Source organism: Acinonyx jubatus, chromosome X, assembly GCF_027475565.1.
Source record: "Acinonyx jubatus isolate Ajub_Pintada_27869175 chromosome X, VMU_Ajub_asm_v1.0, whole genome shotgun sequence".
NCBI lineage: Eukaryota > Metazoa > Chordata > Mammalia > Carnivora > Felidae > Acinonyx > Acinonyx jubatus.
In genome coordinates, this window is record NC_069389.1 from 12,454,834 (window position 1) to 12,472,372 (window position 17,539).

The window sequence follows — 17,539 nt, forward strand, 5'->3', positions numbered from 1 at the left end:
TCAGTAGCTCATCCCTTTTTTTTTTTAAGTTTATTTATTTATTTTGAGAGAGAGAGCAGGAGAGAAAGAGAGAGAGAGAGAGAGAGAGAGAGAGAGAGAGAGAGAGAGAATCCCAAGTAGGCTCTGTGATGTCAGTGTGGAGGCTGACATGGGCTTGAACCCATGAACTGTGAGATCATGACCTAAGCTGAAACCAAGAGTCAGACACTCAACAGACTGGGCCACCCAGGCACCCCCATTCCTTTTTATTGCTGAGGTAGTATTAAACTGCATGGATATACCACAGTTTGTTTATCCCTTCTTCAGTCAATGGGCATTAGGATTGTTTTCAGTTTTGGGTGATTATGAATTGAGGTATGTCTTCATTTCTCTTAGGTAAATATCATCCAGTATTATTTTCTTGAGAATTATTTTGTTCATTTGCTTACTTGTTTATTGTCTATCTTCTACCACTAGAAATATAACCCCCACACAAAATGGGAGGCTATCTCATTCACTGGCATATTCTCTGATACTAAAACAGTCCCTAACCTGTAGTAGATGCTTGATAAGTGTTTGTTGAATACCTGAGTGGATGGAAAATGAAGGAAGGAATAAAGAAATGAATGAATTCTGGTAGGTCTTACTCAGAGAACCAGAAATGCTGGATTATGGTTTGTGAATCATGTTCATTCCCTTTGATGGTTAACAAATGACTGCAGTAGAACAGTTATTCTAACTCTAGATAACAAGACCTTATCCAGGTTTTATGGGAACTGTTTGGAGGATGTTTTTTAAGAAAAAACAAGTAAAATTATGAACAAAAAGTTAAGTAGAGCAGTGAATGTTTGAAAATATTTAGAAACATGTTAGATTTGGAAATCACAGTGTTAACAAATTTAAATAAGTTGATAAACTCAACAAACATCACAAAATCCAGAAAACATAATATCTATTAATTAACTGCCTGATACATGTCCATCACACTTCTTTTCTCAGATATTTTGACTTCATCCTCATTTGTCTCCTTTTAAAATCACAATGGTTTGGTGATATTCTTTCCTTTTTTTTTTTTTTTTTTAAGTCTATTTATCTATTTTGAGAGAGAGAGAGCACGCACGCATGAGCAGGGGAATGGCAGAGAGAGAGGGAGAGAATCCCAAGCAGGCCCCATGTTGTCAGCACAGAGCTCCACCTGGGGCTCAATCCCACGAACCGTGAGATCATCACCTGAGCTGAAACCAACGAGTTGGACACTTAACTGACTGATCCACCCAGGCGCCCCAGTGATAATCTTTTCTATAGAGAAATTAGAAAGACAAGTCAGACTTGTCACATGGTTGATTAAAATTGACTTTTTAAAAAAAATTTTTTGTAATGTTTTTATTTTATTTTTGAGAGAGAGAGCACTAGTTGTGTAAGGGCAGAGAAAGAGGGAGACACAGAATCCAAAGCAGGCTCCAGGCTCTGAGCTGTCAGCACAGAGCCCAATGTGGGGCTCAAGCTCACGAACTGCGAGATCATGACCTGAGCCGAAGTTGTCCACTCAACTGACTGAGCCACCCAGGCGCCCTGTAAAATTGACTTACTATTAATGAGAGATTAGAAAAGTTTCTGGGTGCCTCGGTGGCTCAGTCAGTTGAGCATCTGACTCTTGATTTTGGCTCAGGTCATGATTTCATGTTTGTGGGTTTAAGCCCCACAGTGGGCTCTGCACTGACCCTGCGGAGCCTGCTCGGGATTCTTGCTCTCCTCTCTCTGCCCCTCTCCCCTTTTCTCAAAATAAATAAGCAAACATTAAAAAAAGATAAAAGTTTATTTCAGCTCCATAACTCATTACTGGTTATGTCATGTATGTTTAGATTATTATAAAATGTTTAAAACTATTTGAGAAAGTCAGTATCAAATTTCTTTCCTATATGGGCCATACAGTTTCACAGTATTTAAAGTTTTGTGCCTTGAGTAATCTTATATACTCATTTAATTGATGATCCCCATTAACCTATTTGCCATGAATGCCTTTGTATTATGTTTTAAATTTTCTTCATCCATGTTGGTATTTTGTGGGTATGCATAACATGTGTGACTTTAAACAAATGTCTTTGCTCTTTGTAATTTGACTACAGGTTTCTGTTCTATGAACACAGACACTCTGATAAATTTGACTTTGCTGATATATCAGGATTTAAATCTACCTTGTTATTTGTTTTTTATTGGTCTCACCTGTTTCATTATCCTTTTTCCCTCTTGCCTTCTTTTAAATTAATGAAATATTTTAATTATTCTACCCCTCCCCATAAGTTGAATTATATAAACTCTTCTTAGCATTCTTTTAGGAGCTACCCTACAGTATACAACATGTATCCTTGACTTATTCGAATTTGCTATAAATTAGTACTTTCCCACTTCCTGGAGAATTCAGTGATCGCAACCTAGGGACACTTTATTTTAATTCCCTCCTGCCTTTTTGGGGGGGGGGAGGGACTATTTCTATTTTATATTTTAATTCTCTTTGTATTTTAAAACCCATAACTCATTATGTTTGCTGTTTTACATACTTTTTGTTAGTTTTTTTACATTTACTCACATATTTATCTTTAAATTTAAATTTATTCCTATATTTACCTTTTCTGTTGCTATTTCTTCCTGCATCTCTGTGACTTCATCTGAGATCATTTTACTTCGGTCCAAAGAATGCCTTTCAATGTTTCACTCAGTGTTAAGTCTAATGGGGATACATTTTCTATTTTTGTGTGTGAAAATGCCTTTATTTGATGTAATCTGGGGAGGATATTTTCACTGGGCATAGAATTCTAAGCCGGCAGTTCTCTTTCACACTTTGAAGTTGCCATTTATTGTATTCTGATTTCTACTGTGATGACAGATGTCAGTTTTGTTGTTGCTTTTCAAAATTATTGATTTTTCTTTGACTGATTTTAAGATTTTTTCCCGTATCTTTGGTTTTCAGCAGCATTGCTGTGATGCACTTAAGTGGTTTTCTTTGTATTTTTCCTGCTTGAGATTCATAGCTTTACTTAAATCTGTGGCTTGAAGTTTTAGCCAGTTTTGTAAAGTTCTCAACCATTACAACTTCAAATATTGCTTCTGTCTCATTCTCTTTTTCCTCTCCTTTTTTATGCTGTCTTCATATAAATAGGATACTGTAGGTTAACTTCAAGCTTTTCAAGTTTTCTTCCTCCTTTAGTTGTTTTTGCTTTTATTGAGGCAGAAAATTTCATACTAGGGTCAGGCCTCAGCTACTGGGAACTATTTTAATCACATTTTCGTTTCACCATCTCACCATGTCCCATAAATTTCCTTCTCCTTTTTCCTTATTTTCCAGCCTTTTTTCTCACTGTACTTCAGTCTGGCCATTTTCAGCTCACAAATCCTCTCTTCAGCTGTGTCTAGTCTGCTTCTGAAGCTTCCATTTAATTATTAACTTCAGTTTGGGTATATTGCAATTCTAGAATTTCCATTTTAATTTCTTGAATTAGTCCCAGTATATTTTGAAATCCCTCTCTGGTAACTCTATAAGCCTGTTTCTATTATTGATTTTCTTCTCCTGTGTTTTGGCCATCTTGTTTTGCCTCCTGGTATATGAGGCAATTTTGTTTGACTACCTGATTTTGTATATAATGAATTGTAAATAATTTGAGGCTCTGGATGTTATTATCATCCAGAAAAGATTAGCTCTTGATTCTTGCAGGCAGTTAGGTGGCAGTATACCTGACCCAACTGGGGACCGTGCAGATTGGAGGCTGAGCTTTGGTCTTTGTGAGAATTGGTTCATCCCTCCTCCTGGGGTCTACCCCTTTGGGAATCTGAACTGAAATCCTGGGGTGTTTACCTGGCCTCCTCTCCTTGGTGGCCCTTGTACTCCATTTATTGACCTCCTTCCTTCTAAAACTGCTGGAAGCTCCACTCAGCTTTATGTCTCTGCTGCTGATTGAAACTTAACAAATGCTTTAAGGGGAAAATGATGCTGAACAATAGCTTCATTCCTTTACCCTCCTCTCCAGGATTTTGGCCCCTTGAATCCTTACTGCCTTGGTATTTCTCTGATGTTTTCAAAGAGATTTTCTAACTTTTATGTTAGGAGAGTTGCTCAGCAACAAGCTAGTCTGCTGTTATCAGAGGTGGAAAATCCCATACCACCTCTCTTAAAGACCTGGTCTGCTGCCCTCAAAACTCTCCATATCCCAGTTCCTCTAAAGAAGAGTACAGAACTCCCTAGCCAGACCTGTAGGATCAGCATTCATAGCCTCAAATTAACTCAGCAATTTAGATTCAGAGAAGTGAGCTCTGGCTAACTTCAAAGTGAGTAAGTGAGGAGTCTCAGCTGAGGCCTGCAGCAGTGGGCCCTGCCAAATATTGTAGGGACATCAAAGCCTCTGGGATCTTTCAACCAAGCCAGGACTCTTAGCCCCAATATGTGGGAGCTAGAGCCAACATTTAGTTATGCAGTGATTGAGAACAGCTAAAATTTCGTGGGAAGGCAAGAGCCAAAATGTTCCTAGGTACATTTCTTTAAACTTCACTTCTTTATTACTTTTTCTTTTTCTTTCTTTTTTTCTTTTCTTCTTCTTTTTTTTTTTCTTTTTTGGTATTGTACGCAGACCAATTGGCCAGTGGTAATAGGAAAGAGGTAGGGAGAAAATGCGAAGTGCAGCACATAAAGACATTTATTTCCAGTGTGAGAAGAACTTATTGTGACAATAATAATATGTCCATGTGACTCACTTATTTCTTTATGTTGTGTACATATAAATAGAATAACTACAGGTTAACTTCAAGCTTTTCACGATTTCTTTTTTTCCCATTGGTGGTGTTCTTTGTTTGTTTTGTGTTGTTTTGTTTGATTATCAGGCAGTTTCATACCAGGGTCAGGCCTCTGTTATGAGAAATACGTTAAACACACAAAAAACAATACAAAATTGATGTAAAAACAAAATTACGGTTGTTTCTCCATGAGAGCATATGGGAAACGCTTGTTTCTTTCGAAAGAAATGGCAATCAAAACAGATTTTTAAGAATTTCATTATTTTCTTTTCCCTTTCCACGTTAAATGATTGGCAACACCACAGGAGAACAGGAAAATCAGAATTTGGCATCTTTTCTTTCCTAGCTTGTCAGCAGAGGTGAAATTAAAGGTTAAAATGATGGTTTGGGGAAAACATGTCATATGGGATGAAGAGAAGTGTAGTAAATATTTAGTTTTAAGCATCCTTTACTGGTGCTTTAAAAAGACCTGAGACTCTGAAGTGCTATAGTCAAGTATAACTAACTTGGGGATCCAGAGACCCAGGTTCTAGTCTTGGTTCTCAGCTAACCAACCATGGGACCTCTGTGGGCACTAGTTTCCTCTTCCATATGTGAAGGAAATGGGACTTGATGACTCCTAAGTTTTCTATTCCATAATTATGTAGAAAACAGCTTCGTCCTTAAACATGTACTCATATGTCTGACCATGATAAAAGCACTTCATAGACTGACCCAGCATTGTGTATTCTGAGAGTGCCTCACAAAGGGGAATGTAATAGGTAAATATCATTCTATTGTTCTTTGAGGGCTTTACCTGGGTATAGCCTGCTTCCCCAACCAGAATTTTAAATCCTTAATGGTCACGGACTTTTATATCCATAGTGTCAGGCAGAGCCTGAGATACTAAATCCGTACTTACCTTGCTGATAAGGTCACTAAGCATCCTAAACAATGAGTGTTTGATACTGGAAAACCAACAGCAAAGGTCAGTGGCCTATTGTCTTCATTATCACAAATTAATAAGCCTAACAGGCAGAGTGCCATGCGAAATGGGAGACAGGCTCTCTCCTCCATTTAAAGAAGGAACCAACAATTTTGGTATGAACAGGCAAGAGAACAACAGAATGCTAGCCATGTTCACACATTCAGTGCACATAGGCCAGGTGCCGGTAAACATTTTTTGTCAAGGGCCAGATAATATTTTCAGCTTTGTGGGCCATAAGGTCTCTGTTGGAACCACTCAACCGGCCATTATAGCATGAAAGCAGCCATAGGTATTATGTAAGTAAATGGGCATAGCTGTGTTCCAGTAAAAACCTATTTATTGACACTGAAATTTGAATTTCATGTACTTTTCACATGTCACAAAATGTGATTCTTCTTTCTTTTTCAAGTTTATTTATTTATTTTGAGAGAGAGAGAGACAGAGAGAGAGAGCAGGTGGTGGAGGGGCAGAGAGAGAGGGGCAGAGACAATCTCAAGCAGGCTCCACACAGGTAGCACAGATGTGGGGCTCAAAATCACCAACTGTGAGATCCTGACCTGAGCCGAAACCAAGAGTGGGATGCTCGACCAACTGAGCTACTCAGGCACTCCTGATTTTTCTTTTGATTTTTTTCCCAACCATTTAAAATATAAAAACTAGGGCGCCTGGGTGGCTCAGTCAGTTAAGTGTCCAAATCTTGGTTTCGGCTGGGGTCAGGATCTCACAGTTCATGAGATCAAGCCCTGCATTGGGCTCTGCACTGACAGGGCAGAGCCCGCTTGGGGTTCTCTCTCTCTCTCTCTCTCTCTCTCTCTCTCTCTCCCCCCCCCCCCCGCCTCTGCTCCTCCCCTGCTCACGTGCTCTCTTGCTCTAACAAAATAAATAAATAAACTTTATAAATAAAATGTAAAAAGTATGCTTAGCTCATGGACCGTATGAAAACAAGCAAGCAGAGGGACAGATGTGGGCAGTAGATCCTTAGTTTGCTGTCCCTGACGTAGAAGTGTGTGGGTGTTTGCTGAGGCAGTCACTCAGCAGTGGGTGTTTACTATTTTTTTTTACTTGAGTAGAGTTGGCACACAATGTTACCTTAGTTTCAGGTGTACAGCTTACTGATTTGACAAGTTTAAACATTATGCTGTGTTCACCACAAGTACAGCTACCCTCTGTCCCATTACGTCACTATTACAATATCAAAGTAGGACCTAGGGGAATCCATGACCCCTGTCCAGTCAGCCAGGACAGATTTCCAAGGGGATTTAATCAAGACAATATGATAAGAATCAGACAGCTGTGTGGTGCTTTAAAGTATGAGGCATTGTCATATCATGCACATTTGCTTTCAGATCAAAAATTGATCAAGATATGTGGTCAAACCAACCACATATCTTTAAGATATGTGTCTTTTCCAGTGTGCCCTGGGTCCTCTGTGATACTAACAGTTGTGTAAATGAAGAAAATGAGAGAGTTTAAAATCAAGGCTGAGCTGGATTCCAGCTCACATGGATAGTGGGCATGGGGGCAGAGGCTTCCCGCTGCTCACGGGGGAGTAAAGATGTGACCAGGCTCTGTTCTTCTCCCTACCTCCTCTGAATGTTTCACCGTCGCGCCTGGTGCTGCCTCCTCTAAAGTCTTTTCATGTAAGCAAGTGACTTCATGTTAAGCAAGTCCCTTTAAAAGTATTCAAAAGGGGAATTGTGCTCAGGGAGAATCATCTCCTCAGTACCTCCAGCAACTCTTCTGGGCTTGAAATGGTTAGAGAAATAGGAAGTGTTTGGGCCATAAGAGATCTCTTGGGAAAAGGCTGTTAGCACTTTTCTACTAAAATGTTTAACTGAAAAAAGTCATTCAAATGAACTGTCTAGACCACCTTCCTTGATGATATCTTTGCTGACTCAAAGCAAACTTTTTCAGTTGATTCTTAAGATGCCCCCAAAGTTGCATGGTGACAAACTTACAAATTTTTCTTCCCTCCTTCCATCCCTCCCCCCTCCTTTTGCCTTCCTTCCTTCTGCTTGTTGTGGAAAAATATACATAAAATTTACTACTTTGATCATTTTGAAGTGTACAGTTCTGTGACATTAAGTACATTCACATGGTAGTGTGACCTACACCACCATCCATCCCCAGAATTTGTTTCATCTTCCCAATCTGGAACTCCCTACCTATTAAACAGCAACTGTCCTCCCTCCCTCCCTCCCTTCCTTCTTTCATTGTATTTTTTTTCTCTTTTATTAATTTTTGAAGGTCACATTTAGTGGAGCACTGTTCATAGTGAAGACAAATTCAAAAGCATTGAATTTGAAAAGATGTCTGAGGGGCACCTGCGTGGCTCAGTCAGTAAGCTTCTGACTTCAGCTCCGGTCATGATCTCACGGTTTGTGAGTTCGAGCCCTGCATTGGACTCTGCACTGACAGCTCAGAGCCTGGAGTCTGCTTTGGATTCTGTGTCTCCCTCTCTCTCTGCCCTCCCCCCACTCACACTCTGTCTCTCTCTCAAAATAAAATAAACATTAAAAAAAAAAATTTGGAAAGATGTCTGAGTTTGAGCCCTGGCTCTTCTAATTGTCAACTGTGTGACTTTGGGCAAATCACTCTATAGGTCTCAGTTTTCTGATCTGTAAAATGGGGATAAGGGTATTTACTTTTAAGATATCATATAGGACTATTGTAACTTTTGAAATGGTGAAATGAAATAATGTGTTGGCTTCTTTTTGAAATGTTAGAATTCCTAGTCAAAAGAGTGAATGTAATTAGCATGACTGTTATTTAAAGTTCATAAGGTTGCTGAGAGGATGTTGAAATCTCAACCAGTTGATAATCAGTGGACAGTCCTTTCTTTTCATGAAATGCAGTAGCCTTTCATTTAGATAGTGCTTCTGGTTTTCAAAGTGCTTTTGAAACACCTCATTTAGCCCGTCCTTACAGTGAGCAAGGTTGATATCATTAGTTCCATTTCACAGATGAAGTAAACAGAGATCTGAAAATCTCATAGTTTAAGATCTGGACTCAGGACCTCTGTTCAAACCCTGGCTCGGTCACTTGGTAGCTGTGTCGCCTCGGGTGACTTCACTTTTTGTGCCTCAGTTTCTCCACCTGTAAGTAGAGGATGACAGCAGTAGTACCTACTTCCTTACGCTGATATGAGATTCAGAAAGTTAATCCGCGATAAGTGTTCAGAGCTATACCCCGAACATAGTGCTGTATAAGTTTTTCTTAAATAAAAATAAATAACATTAAAGTAAAGGAAAGGAAACTGAGACAGCACGCTATGCAAAAATAGCTAATTATCGAAGTGGATGTAGAATGCAGGGCTCCCAGTCTCCATCCCGTCCCTCTCTCTCTCTGTGGTGGGCTCCTTCACCACACGGGTATAACTCTCTAACACTGCCAGGATCAACCTTCTGGGCCAGGGGACCCAATAAGCTACAAAGCTGAGTCAACATTTCACCATGTACAAAGCCTCTCACAAAAGGTTATTTAAATATAGTGCTGTTAAATTTTTATAATTAGACACAATGACTCATGTGCCATGATGGCATTTTTGAGCTTTAATAATTCTTATTTAAAAAAAAAAGAGGGGTGCCTGGGTGGCTCAGTTGGTTGAGTGTCTGACTCTTCATTTCGGCTCAGATCATGATCTCATAGTTCCTGAATCTGAGCCCCACATCAGGCTCTGTGCTGACAGCACAGAGCCTGCTTGGGATCTTCTCTTCCTCTCTCTGTTCCTCCCCCACTTGTGCTCTCTCTCTCTCTCTTTCTCAAAATAAATAAATAAACTTAATACAAAATTTTTTTCATTAAAATTTTTTTTTAATTTTTTAAATTCTATTTTTATCTCCAATAATTTGAAGTATATTTAAAAACTAATAATGTCCCTGATATTTCATTTTTTGTATATGTGCTTGAGAAACTGACAGGACCGGGAGAAGAATTTACATATCGGTCACTATTGGTGGCATACCCATATCCCTCGCACTCCCTGGAGGTCACTTACACAGCTGGGTTGGCTGTTTCTCTCTGAGTGAGAGTGATATCTGGCCATGGGAAGGTTTGGGGCAGGGGGAGCACTCCAGAGTTAACACTAGAAGACCATCCTCAACCAGAGAGGGATGGGAATCAATGGGAAACACCTCAGCTTCCTTACCCCTTGGTGGCACAGTTCTGGAATGTGCTCACCAGTCTCTCAAGGGGTCCCCAGCAGGCCTGTGCTCCAGTTGCCCGGAGTGGTACTCGTTATTGGCTTCCATTCCCTCCCTGTCCCACTTCCCTATTCCCTCCCTGTGCTTCCTGGGATCCCCTCCCAAACAAACTACTTGCGCCTAAATCCCCGTCTCAGGGTCTGTTTGGGGGTGAATGACAATTTAGGAAGACAATTTATTACCCCGAGTCCACTTTACCTTCTACCCTAGAGCATGGGTGATTTTTCTCTGGCTTTGTGATTTTTCCCCACTCTCTGCTCTCTTTTGTGTTACTCAGTAGAGTAAATGCAGGTTATGTCTAACTACAGCTTGCAAGTGAGATTTATAAACATTCTTCAAACTTTTTGGCTCATAAATTGCTGAAAAAGTCTAACAAGTTATAAATATATGTTCTTCCATCCATAACATTTTTGAGGAATGGCCTCTGAACAACTTGCGCCAGGATGTTTGCACACCTACTGAAATCTAACTGGGTTACTGCTCCTTGGTCAGTTTAAACATATCCACTGGCAACTGTAATATTTCATCCTGCTTCCACCCCTTCTGATGGATTCCCTTACAGGATTAGCCCTGAGCTTCGGAATTGGTCATCCTGCTGAAACCCGCTTTGGGCCCAAGGGTCAATAGTTGCCCAACTGCTTCTGCCAGAGAAGTCCAATAATTGTCTGCTTCTCTCTTTCATTTTATACTTCAGCTTCTCCATCCCCCATATGCCAACAGTACCTGCCCTTCCGAACCTTTCCCACGACAGCGCCTCTTCCCCAGCCTAGTGCCAGCCTCTGGATTGTAGAGCTTCCCTGACGCCGTTTTCAGCTTGGTCCCAAAGTCTCATTCGGATGGCCTCTTTAGGCCCTGAGGTCTCTGAGTTTATGAGAGAGCTCGGACCTCACTCTAGGCGCAGGCCACAGGGAATGTCAGGGTGTGCATACGGCAGTGAAAGAGTCCCGAGATTCAGTGTAACAGACTCAAGGAAGAAAGGACTTTTGTGCCTGTCTGGAAACACGGTGCTTTCACCATGGACGCAGTAGGTAGGGAACAGACATTCTAATCATTTCTTTGCTTTTCTCCCTTAATTTCAATGCCAGCAAAAAGGAGCAGAATTTGCTACCCCAAAATGTGCCTCTTTGGCATGAGGATTATTTTAGGCAGATTATTTAAGAAACAGCAGGCACAGGACAAGCTCTGAAAACCCTAATCAAAGTTATCCTTTTGGTAAGAGACATTTCCATTTATAAGGGAAATCTCCATCTGTAAGGGTGTCTCTGTCTTTGTACCAGGGAGAGGATGACTCTAAATCTCTAGGAGCTCCTATCTCCTATGGAGAAGGCCAAGATTTAGATCTGCATGACAATCTTACTCTTGTTTACTATACTTTTCCTGGTTAACCTCCCATACCTGTCCCCCCATCTTCCTTTGCCTTTAACTGGAAATGGTATTTAAGATGGAGGCTTGGGTCATTTGGGGGAGTTACTCCATTTCCCTGGGCCTCTCCTATGGGTATAGGAAGTATATAGGATATTAAACTTCTATTTGTTTTTCTCCTATTAAATTGTCTTTTGTTATGGGGGAGTGGGTGGGTCTCGGCCAAGAACCTAGAACAGCAGAGAGAAAATTATTTTTCCTCCTCTACACCAGAAAGCCCAGGCTGCCTGGTCAACCACAGGATCATCATGATAGGAAGAAGCCTGCATGGGCTCAAATCTTGTCTCCAATGCTTGGCACTAATGGCCTTGGAAAAGTTACTTTGCCTCAGTTTCTTCATCTGTAAAAGAACAATAATATCAGTACCTACTATAGAGAATTGTTATGAAGATAAAACAGTGATAATTTAAACAAAGCTCATAACATAGTTACCTGATCCATAGTAAGTCTCCCACAAGTTTTAGCTACTGTTGTTGTTAACAGAATCAATCTAATTGAAACCCAGGTACACAATACTCTTCCTCTTCAATCTGTTGCAAGAAAGAACTTCCCACATGGTAGTTGCAAAGTAAGTCTTTGAAGAAGTAAATAGAAGTGTGGCTGCCTGCAGCCCTTGCCCCTCCAGTGGCTCCTCCATCTGCTGGAGGAATAAACAAAACTTGTTTATTGGAATAAACAAAAGAGATCCTTCTTTCTACAATCAGAGGTCGGACTTTCCATGCGGGGAAAGTGATCGCATTGACGTCAAGCCAAACTACAGAGGGAATGACTGCTATGCACGCCCCTCCCCAAAGCAGGGTTTGCTCTCAGGGAAACCATATGTGCCTACAGGGAAAGAACACAATAGAGGGGGAATTGCAGTTCACAAACTTCAGGGCTTTACTCAGAGATGGACCTGTGTGGATCCACGATCTGTGTCTTGATCTTTCTCTGAAGAAAATGAGAAAAAGAAAAAGTATGACTACACTTTATAATATGGATCATGACCCTCTGCCTTCGCCTGAGTTTAAAGCTCGCTTCCTCCCAGGGCAAGGAGAGAAGTCTCAGCTGCTGACTCTTAGAAAACTCCCTGAAACATTTGCTAAATTTTCCGGAAAGTATCTTATTGGATAACGGACCACAAAGTGGGGTTCATGCCCTCTAGGAGAGGTGCAACGTGATCTAACAGGTAAGGAGGAAAGCTTCAAAACTTATATTTATATTGATTTTTTATTTAAAAGAAAAGATGAACTAAATATTGGTAATATGTAGTGTCCAAACTGAGGCTCACTCTCTCCCCGAGTCCACATCGAGGATCCCTTATCACGTGCAGCTCGGGTGGCAGGAGAACAGGTCCCACCATATAGAAGGCTCAACAATGGCACCCTATTCTTCCCTGCACTTTCAGGTTTCGGAGAGGTTTGGCAGATTGCTGTGTATTTTGTTTTGTTTTGTTTTTTTGTATGATCTAGTTTTAATTAAACTAACCTCCCCAAATGGACAAGTGACCTAAAAATATTCCTACAGAACAAAACAGAGCAAAACAAAACCCCACAGATTATAGATGATACTAAAATTGCAAGCCCAAGAGAACAATATGAATATAACAAAAAAGACAATTCCCTCATTCCTAGTATAGGCACTAATCAGACATGACACATTCAGTCACATTATAATTATAATAAAGTTTTTCTGATGACAAAAGGGCTTATAGTCAATAAAATATATAACACGTTGTTTTAAAATTGTTATTTTACTCTTTTATCTTTTTTAAAATTCTGTATTTTAGCATGTTTTCTCCCTTGTTTATGAACTTCTGTATAATACCCACCCACATTCAATTAGCATTCCCTAGACATTGTTCTTGCTCTCCAGTGTGAGACGTACACATATTTGTTTGTTTTGTTTTATTTTGTTGAATTCTGGAAAGTAAGGTACAAATATCCTGACCTTTCACTCCTATTTCAGTGTGTTTCCTAAGAACACGGACACTCTTCTGCACAACCCCAATTCCATTATCACACCTACTGAAATTAACAATAATTCATTAATAGAATCTAATATGTAATCATATTTCCCACATTTTCCAAAAAAATGTAATTTATTACCTTTTTAAAAAAAATCCAGGATAAAATTACGGTATATACATTGCATTGGGTTGTTATATTTTGTTTTTCTGGTGTCGTTGAGATATAATTGACACATAACATTGTATAAGTTTAAGAGGCATAACATAATGATTTGCTGTATGTATATATTGTGAAAAGGATTACTTATTATACCTCTTTAATCTCCTTTGAGGTATAACAATAACTCCCCTATAGTCTTCTAAAAAATGATGTGGACTGTTTTGATGACTCTAAGCCAGTTATCTTGTAGAATGTGCCAGAATTGGATTTGTCTGATTGTTTCTTCATATATAGATTCAGATTAAAAATTTGGAGCAAGACAACTGCATTGGCAATGTTGTGTTTATCCCATTGCATTATATCAGGAGGCACATGATCTCAGATGGTCCCATTATTGGTGATGCTAAATTAAATCAGGGCCAAATTATGAATTTCATGGGCCCTTGGTATTTTTACCTTTATAGGACCCTTTCTCCGCAAAAAAAAAAAAAAATTAAGAATTCTATTTTATAATTATTTCAGCATAAAGATAAATATAATCCAAGATGCATTGTATTCATTTTTTTCTTCTGGTTTTTAAAAGAAATTAAAACACTTTTCTAAACTCCTACAAGTATCATGGGCCCTAGACCTTGTGCCTACTTGGACTATCAGAGAAGCTTACTCTGGATTTGACCACTTGGTTAAAGGGGTGACTTTTGGAGCTCCCCAACATAAAGGTACATTTTCCTCTTTGTGGGTAGATAGTAGTCTATAAGGAGACTCTTTGAGACTATGTGAACATCCTATTCCCCTAAAACCTCTTCCTCAGCAGTTTAATCACTTTTGCCAGAATCATTGAAGGTTGTGGTTATGATCTTCTTTTAAGGGATGAGAATATTGAAGTGATTTGTCCAAGACCGTAAATCTAGTTGGTAGAATCACCATTAGGAAGCCCTGCTCCCAAGTCCACATTAGAGCCCAGAGAAGACTGGAGTATATTAAGAAGGAGTGAAAAGAGCATTGGAGTTATTTGGCCTGGAGAGAAGAACAGGAAAGAATAACTGTAATCTGTTACACACTTAAAGATAATGGCTGGATGGGCACCAAGGATCAGCAAGTTCTCCATTTGCAAAAATGCTCAAAGAGAGAGAAGATTCCATGACTCTGGATTATAGTCATTTTACAAGTCAGCTAATAATTGCCTCACATTTCTTCAGAAAAGTCCCTGGTGTTATTCTCAGGAGAAAATAGAACCAATGTTTAATACTCTTGTCAAATCTGATTAGGTATTAGGATTCTAATTTAAATGCTGACGATGTGCCAATTACCTAGAGACCGTTTAATTACTTCAGTTTTCTCTTCACCTCAGTCCGCCACAGGTAGTGTGCATCAGGAGAGTTGAAAATAGTGTTGTTCAACAACTCCTACAGACCTCAATAGGTAATTTCAAATGAAGGCTGAAATGCTGGGTCCCTAAAAATAAAGTGCCCATATTTGAATAAAAGACATACTTTTCTGTGGGCAAAGGTTTCCAACCTGGATGTGGGAGCTGGCTACTTCTACTTGCCAAAAATCTCTTTGAGACATTACTCTCATTCCACAGAATGGTTTTGACCTTTCCAATGTTTGCAGAGGAAAAATGGTGCACAGATGTTTTCAGGAGCGGGAAGCAATTGTCTTGAGGCCCATGGTATCAGGAGTGAATCTGTCAGTCTGTGGAAGAATGAATTTTACTAAGTATGTAAAAGTGAATCTACTCTCATTTTTGAGAAGTTGGAAATAAGAGACACACCTGCAAGACACATATTATTATCAATTAATTAGCAAGTATGCACTGAGCCTCTGCTTTGAAGTAAGTGGCATGCAGAACAAGGGACCTGGAACATTTTTAGTGACACAGAAGGAAGAGAAGAGAAAAAGATGTTCTAACCTCAGGACATTTATTAGAAAGTCAGGTAGAAAAGACATACCCACGGAAAGCTAGCAAACAATTCAAGATGGTGCATAGCAAGCATTATGTGAAAGGAATCAATAATCCTGTCATGAAATTAGACAGGTTAGGAGAAAGAACAGGAATCATGGAAGCCTAGATTGGGCAGCAAAATCTTTATCAAGATGATACTTATCAACTGGAATTTGAAAGGACAGGATTCAGATGTATGGAGACTCTGGGATTGGGCAGAAAGAAAGGAGGAAGGCAGGAAAGCAGTGGAGACTTTAGGAACAGACCATGGACTAGTCTATCTCTTGGGTACAATTAAAGTTGACAGCTCATTCTCTCAGAGGGCAGCAAGTAGGGGGTGATGTATGCTAAACGATACTGGAAATAAATCTGATGATAACTTTATTTTTTTTTAATTTTTGTTTATGTTTATTCATCTTTGAAAGACAGAGACAGAGCACAAGCAGGGGTGGGATGGAGAGAGAGGGGGACAAAGATTCTGAAACAGGCTCCAGGCTCTGAGCTGTCAGCACAGAGCCCGACGTGGGGCTCGAACTCACAAACTACGAGATCATGACCTGAGCCTAAGTCGGACGCTCAACCGACTGAGCCACCCAGGCGCCCCTGATGATAACTTTAAATGTCTGTCATGTCTAACTGTTCTAGATAAGGCTCTTTTGTTGACAAAGAACAGAAGCCACTCAGACTAACTCAGGTGAAAAGGGAATGGGAGAATTCTAAGATTGTAACAGGAGACCTCTCGTACATTCCAAAGCAGTTCATGTGCCAGAAACCAAGGACCCTCTGTTTGACTTAGGGCCACATCATCTCAGCTTCTGCTTTTATGTCTGGCTCTTTCTTTCTCTTTCAGTCTACCTATGCTGCTCGTTCATCTTGCACACAGTTAAAATATGCCCAATCCCTTCCCTGGCATCAAAATCTTTTATTTCCAGCATTTGTTATTGACTACATGACTACATCCTCTCATTTTTTTCAGTTTAAATGCTCAAGAGAAAGAGAGGCTCTTTAGTAGCTGGACAGGCAGTTCACTGGCTGCTTTAGATTAAGTAGCCACCCCAGTCCAACCAGCCATCACTCCTAAACAAGAACCCCCCCACCCCCAGTGGTGTCTCCTGTCTAAACCAGAAGAAGAAATAGACTGATATGTTCCATGTTCTAGAAAACCATTAGACTTCCAGGGAACATTTGGTGTGTTCCAGACGCATTAGGGAAACCTCTGCTGTTTCTCTGCTTCTAAGAAGGATTTACCCAAAGCTTTCTTCTAAAAGAGCTGTGACACCCTGAAAGGAGTTGGTCCTCAATTGAATGCTGATTCCACCACCTCTAACAGTGAACTTCGGTTTGTCCCCTGTAGAATGAGGATAATAGCACCTATCTGTTGTCTGGAATGTAAGTGAGATAATGTAGATGGTATTCTCTGCTTGGCACATAGCAAGAGCTTAGTAAATGGGATTTCTTTAATTACTGTGATAATTTATGAATATTCTAAAACTGAAAATTGCGGTGCATTTTTACTTATTTAAAAAAAATTGTTTTTAGGTTTATTTATTTATTTTGAGAGAGACAGAGTGTGAATCAGAGAGGGGCAGAGAGAGAGGGAGACCGAGAATCCCAAGCAGGCTCCAGGCTCCGTGCTGCCCGCACAGAGCCCTACGCAGGGCTTGAACTCACAAAACCATGAGCTGAAACCAACTGACCCACCCAGGCACCCCTTTACTTATTTTTTCCCCCGATAATGATTTATTTTTTCTACCTGGATACAAGAACTCTTTTTATAACCTTGAAGTTTATAAATTTGCCACAGTATATCTCAGTGTGGAGCTTTCTTTTTTTTTTTTTTTTTAATATAATTTATTGTCAAATTGGCAACATACAGCATATACAGTGTGCTGCTGGTTTTGGGGGTAGATTCCTGTGATTCATCGCTTACATACAACACCCAGTGCTCATTGCAACAAGTGCCCTTCTCAATGCCCATCACCCATTTTCCCCTCTCCCCCACCCCCCATCAGCCCTCAGTTTGTTCTATGTATTTAAGAGTCTCTTATGGTTTGCCTCCCTCCCTCTCTGTAACTATTTTTTCCCCTTCCCTTCCCCCATGGTCTTCTGTTAAGTCCCTTTACTTGTTTTTTAA

At 40.0% G+C, this 17,539-nt stretch overlaps 1 protein-coding gene and 1 long non-coding RNA gene across 3 annotated transcripts in view; one reads left to right on the forward strand and one right to left on the reverse strand.

The window, feature by feature from the left end:
- GRPR (gastrin releasing peptide receptor) overlaps nucleotides 1–17,539 on the forward strand; it is a 37,850-nt gene that overhangs the window by 12,771 nt on the left and 7,540 nt on the right. The gene's annotated exons all lie outside the window — the stretch shown is intronic.
- LOC128311560 (uncharacterized) lies at nucleotides 1,809–17,289 on the reverse strand. Its single transcript, XR_008290026.1, has 3 exons — nucleotides 11,785–17,289; nucleotides 10,654–11,692; nucleotides 1,809–8,824 (listed from the first exon to the last, which is right to left on the reverse strand). It is a non-coding gene; the product is annotated as an uncharacterized LOC128311560 (long non-coding RNA).